Source organism: Anser cygnoides, chromosome 4 (assembly GCF_040182565.1).
Source record: "Anser cygnoides isolate HZ-2024a breed goose chromosome 4, Taihu_goose_T2T_genome, whole genome shotgun sequence".
In the NCBI taxonomy this organism is placed as follows: Eukaryota; Metazoa; Chordata; class Aves; order Anseriformes; family Anatidae; genus Anser; species Anser cygnoides.
The window spans coordinates 18,333,930-18,339,929 of NC_089876.1; the positions used below are offsets into that span (position 1 = coordinate 18,333,930).

The 6,000-nt window shown below is 37.3% G+C and overlaps 1 pseudogene; it reads left to right on the forward strand.

Moving 5' to 3' along the window:
* Nucleotides 1–5,000, forward strand: part of LOC106033453 (cytosolic beta-glucosidase-like) — a 37,998-nt pseudogene extending 32,998 nt beyond the window's left edge.
* Nucleotides 5,001–6,000: the final 1,000 nt, after the last annotated feature.

The following is a 6,000-nucleotide window of genomic DNA, read 5'->3' on the forward strand; positions in this document are numbered from 1 at the left end:
GCCAGTATCCCGTAGAGGTTTGAATGGAAGCCTTCCCTTTGCCACCAAAATTTACAATATGCGGCCCACTTTTACTAGCACAGCTTGTCCTTCCCTCAGAATGTTTTTTGTGGCACATTGAATTTAAATTTGGCTGGGTCCTTGTGGTTTCTTCCTGTACCGATATTCCTTCAGCTAGTGCTGCAGGCTCCATGCAATGCCACAGAGCTGCCCGCTGAACAGGCTTTGTTTTTCAGTCATCAGAATGGAAGATAGCAGACACTTGGTAAGGAAAGCTAACATTTTGACAAAACTCGGCTATAATTTCAGAAAATGTTCACTCGATTCCCAGTATAAGCAGTTGCCTGATTAATATTATGAACTTTACATTTAGCGAAAGGGCATTGGAGGAACTCCAAGTAGGCCAGCTTTCATTAGGCAGGAGTTCACTTCTCTTGTGCAGTGATCTGTTGAAGCAATTGTAACTGCCTAGCACGGAAAGGCCATCATCTTCTATATAAACATTTTTACAAAGAGCATGTGAAGAATTAGAAAGCTTAGAGCAATGTCCTTTCAAATGAAATCATTCACACCAAGAGATTCACTACCAATTTCACACCTAAAACAGAGGACATTTGAAAACCTTTAAAACAATTCTGTTTCCAACTCGGTGGGGGTGGGGTCTTTTAAAGCAGCAGTGCTGTAGGTGTCTTGTTCTTAAAACATGTCAGGATCAAAATAGGGTTTTGAAGTATTTTTGCATGATTATTTGTGCCCTAGAAGCTGCCCCGAGCAGAAGAGGTTAGCTGCTAAACACTAGGTGCAGATGTGGTTGAAGACAGAAGCAACAGGCATGGGGCTATTAGGTCTGGGAGAGTTTGATGTTTTGCCTCACTTCAGCATTAAGGCAGGGAATCAGGATGGTGAGAGAAAGATGATAGAAAGGAGAAAAGAAGAATCCTTCAGTTTCCCGTGACAAAATGCTCCTACATGTCTGTAATGCCAGAAGTTCGGGGTGTCTCCAAAAAAAAAACCCCTTATCTACACATTTTCCTGGAGGATAGTTTTCTGCTGTTATTTCTACTTTTAGCTAACCCACAGATACAGCCATAAACACTAAACCAGGCTTCTCTGGAAGGTATGGCACAATCTGGAATTTTGAATTGACATTTATATTTTTCAGGGATGCAGTTAGATATCCTTCTCTCTCTCTCTCTTTTTTCCCTAACACAAAGGATAAATCTTTTCCAATATTGGTGTTTAATTGAAATGTAAAGAATGAATGGTAGCTGGTTGAGCTTAAATGTTATAAATTTTACTAAGCAATTTATAATTTGAAAATTAGAATAAGAAAAAGTATTGTCTTCTAGTTGAGCATTACTCTCAACATGGTATAATTATATACTAGTGAAGAATTGTTTGTCCTAGATTGTGGTTATGTAGTAAAACTTGTAGTCCCACCAGCAACAGTTAACACACACCCAGTCCCTCTGAATTTAAATGGGGCACTGATCAAATGTAACAAACTGTATTTGCACCTAATGGGTTGCAAATTGCAAGAATATTCTTCTCAAAAATTACAATTCTGATATAATCATTCCCCTTTTTATGTGGGTGCATTCTCAGGCACGTGCATTTATCTCCTCAGAATTTAATGTGTTTTCTTGGTGCTGTGCTTGGAAGAAAAAGCAAACTACCTGTGAGATTTATTGTGAATTACCTTGTAAACAAACTTATTGAGTCTTGCTGTGCTAAGGCATGTGTTTGCACCTGTTTGTTTACAGGAAGGCACTGTCTATATATGGGGTTCATAATTGATTGCTGCAGTATATGTTGCACTAAAAAAAGCCGTTTGACACAAATCCTTAAGATCAGTCATTTGCAATTAGGATAATTTGAAGTCTAATATCAATACACACAAAGCTGGACCTACACACTGCTGGGAATGTATAGTACAATACAGTACAGACTTATTTATTACTCAACCAATTTCCTCATTTGAATTAAAAAAATATCTGGTTCACACACTGATAATAATAATACAAACCGTATGTAATCTCCTAAGCCTACATTTTGTTAACTTGTGCAGCTTAGTTTTCCTTTCTTCCTCCTCCTTTCTGCTGAGTTCTCAACTTTTTTAGACCTTTTTCAGTTTTGGTTTTCAATACAGCAACTCCTTGGGATAGACATTTCCTAAGCAGCTGACCCACAAACCCTCAATGAATTTTAGGTTTCTAAAGTTCTTAAACACTTTGGTATATTTAGCCCAAGTCTCTGAAGCAAAGGCTGTCTGATTCTAAATTCCACTGGTATGATGGAGACCTATTCCTGGCTGGAGCCTCTTAGCTTAACAAATAATAATTCAAGGCCTCTGTTGGCCTTTTCCAATTACCTCACTAAACCAGATAGTTCTAGTAAAAGAGCAGGCTAATTGATACTCTTTGAACCAGAGCTTATGATGTGTTTTGCTATATCTAGTGTTTTCAAAAGGCTTAAAAGCAATGTAGCTGTGTTTGGATTTAAGCAAAATTAAAAATGCTTATATGAGAGCTTAAGGTATTTTGATATTTAAACTTGCAGTGAACTCTGAGCAGCGTAAAAATAGTCCTTTAGGAAACATATTCATGTCAGCCGCTGCTAAATCTGAACAGAAGGTGGATTCCTTTTAAGCCTCTAGAAATGCATCCCCAGTGCTGGTCGCCGTTAACAGTGTATCCAAGAAATTGCAGCTGAACTCTGTCTTATCAACGGGGGACAAGAAAGGTTGGAAGTCATGAGATTTTAGAAAGGTGAGCTAATTCCTTCTTAGAACCAGAGGGACTGAACTGTCTGCATAACGGTGGTGTAAAAGGAAGAGAGTTGGTTGCTTGGATAAAATATTGCAAAGCCATTCAAGTTGGTAGCTAAATAGACCAGTGCCCTAAACACCTAAAATCTACCAGAGTCCCACGAAAAGTCATAAATTTCATGTAGATCTGGTAGGATGCCCCATCGAATGAGGGAATGATTAAATTCACACCACTGCAAAGTACTTAGTGCATTGACAGTATCTTCTTTGTCTTGATGTAGGCATGGAGAGCAATAGAAAACAGAACAGCCTAGAGGAAGCAGTTTACCCAGCTAACCAAATTCAAATCATAAAAGATCAGCTTGGTTACCTTGCTGAATGTGACACTAAACTTTTTAAACGATACAGTTCTCAAGGAGAGAAATACTTTCATTGGAACAAATCTACCTGTCATACTCTGAAGTGTCAGGATTTTTCCAATGCATTTTGGTCTTGTACAAGCAGTTGGGCTGCCATTCAGGCATTTTAATGAAAGGATTATATTTTCATGTGACCAGCACCCATCAGAATTATGTTTCTCCTGAGGAGCTGCTGTCCACTGATCTACTTTGAAAATTTGCATCCTCATTTCATTTTATGTGCCTGAATGGAAGATGTTGTGTGCTGAGCATTTCTGCCAACTCTGGGGTCTTGTAACAGTAGTCAGCATGCAGTTGAGAGAGAATGTTTGCATCTCATAACAGAGAAAAATGTGCAGTGAGGTATCTTCATGTGTAAAAATGTAATAAATTTAATAAGTTAACCCGTTCATATTTCTTTCAATGTTTTTGGGAGTCAATTACATCAACAAAATCATTAATAACTTGGCAAATGGCATCCTGCTCACTGTATCACTTTGACTTACCTCAGTCTTTAGAAGATAAAGGGGCTGGAGATCTGAAAAGATCATTGAGACTTTTGATATTCATGCAAAATATTGCTGCAGAGCATTTGAAGACTGAGTGAATCTGTGGATCACTGTTAATAAGCCTTATGTTGTTGGTGTAGATGGTTGTGAAAAGGGCATAGCCCCAGCTACAACAAAACCTGGTACCAGAGCTTACATCGCAGCTATCCTTTACCTTAGATAGGTTTATCAGAACAGTATTTACTGATGGTGAATATCCAGACATCAAGAAGTTCAGTATTTCAGCAACACATTCACTTTTTTGAACTAATCATCAAGGCTTCTGGAATTCAGTAAAGAGTTAAAAATGATGGTCATGAATACTGCTGACTTCTTTGCTCTGAACTATTTCTCTTAAGATCAAGAAATACAGATAAGAAGCTAAGTATCTCAACGGTCTGTGAGGCTGAACAAACAATGGATCCTTCTTGGCCTGTTGCAACTGGGATTTTGTGGCTGGCTGTAGTACCATGGGGTTTACACTGACTTCTGTATTATATCAAGGTATGACATAAGGCTCACAGGACTATTTAACCACTGTTAGCTGGCCAACGAGGTTTCTGAGAATCCAATGAGTAATATGAGTGATTTGTTTTTTTGAGGAGCCCATCTGGATGGCATAAGACATTGGACGATATATAAATAGACGAGTCACCTTGGGATTCTTAATTTAATTTTTGCATGCTATCTATTAAGAGTAGGAGCCTTAGTGTTTTCCTATTGCCTTTGTACTTGATAGCTCTTTTACAATTTGAAATGATACACCAGTGTTATATCATCTTTTGAACTCCAGAAATGATCTTTGTGATTCCAGCAGTAAGGCATTCCTGGCATGCATCTACTTCTGGCAATGGGACGTGTGGTGACTGCCAGTACCAAGGGGTTAAGGAGCAGTGACAATAAGCAGATGCTAATGCAGGAAAGATATTTTAGTCTTCTCATTAAAATAAGTCATTTCACTGTCTTCATGGATATTTGCACAGTTTTGCTTTTCCATTGTTAGTCATAAAAGGTCAGCTCATGGAAAATTAAGTTAATAGGGTCAGTGCAATTTGATGAAAACTAGTTTTAGTTTGTAGCTTAGAAAAGATAGAGGGTAATGCATCTGATTTTATGGACTTTCTTACATCTGTTCTGAATAAAACTTCTGCTCTCTTGTTCTAGGATACATATAATATCCCTGTAATTTACATCACTGAGAATGGGTTTTCCCAAAGTGACCCTGCTCTACTTGATGACAGTCAATGATGGGAGTATTTCAGGCTGAATTTACAGGAAATTTTATAAGGTACCATTTAAAATGATGAAAGATCAATTGTGCTAACTTAATATATTTTTCCTTTGTGCTTATTTGCATTCAGCAATGACCAACAATTCTTGAAGCTTAAACTCTTGTAAATTTGAGTAAAATTATCTGGTTTAAAAAAAAATGTTTAGCTGAAAGGAGAGCATGTATTTTTAATCCTGCTTCCCCATTTTGGGATGGAAACAGGTGAAAAGGTACTCCATACATACATTATTTTTAAACTCGGTTTTGTAGGACCATAGTTTTTCATTGAATAAAGCAACCACATTGATCTTCAGAACTGCTTATTACATACTTCTCATTGTGAAGGATGTAAAATTGAGTGCACCTGAAAAACTGACCATTATATCTCACAATATCCTTACAGAATACAACCTCCCATATAGAATAAGGTCCGTCCCATATAGAATGAGGTCCGTGTAATAATTCATTCCTGTATAGGACCATTAAGTCTTTATAGCTCAGCTTCTGCGTGTACATCAGGATGGCCAACAGTGTTCAGCACCAGCGTGGCTCTTTTTTTTTTTTTTTTTTTAAAGACACTGTACTATTCACTTTGATAGAAATAAAGTTGATACAGTTTTGAGAATTTCTGGAAATTCCATCCCTACCTTCCTTCTGGTTGGAAGTATTCTCTGATTCTCTGAGCTAACTCACAGGGAGTAGGTCATCTCTCTATGTATCATGTGAAGTGTATTTTAAAATGCCCATTTGTTTAGATAACAGGTAGTCTCCCTGTCATATTTGTCCAATGTGATCACAATCATGAATGTCATATTCTTATTTAATAGTTTTTTGTAGTCATTCTTACACCTTCATTTTGCTTCTCTTTTACTTTTGCTATATTTATATTCTTTATCGTTACGTTCATTCAAATGTTCATTTAAAAAATACCTTTCTGTCTTCCTCCTTTCCATTCAAAGTCATTACTTAGACTTGTCATCCATGCCAATTAACTAATTTTCTTCAACTAAGTAGAAG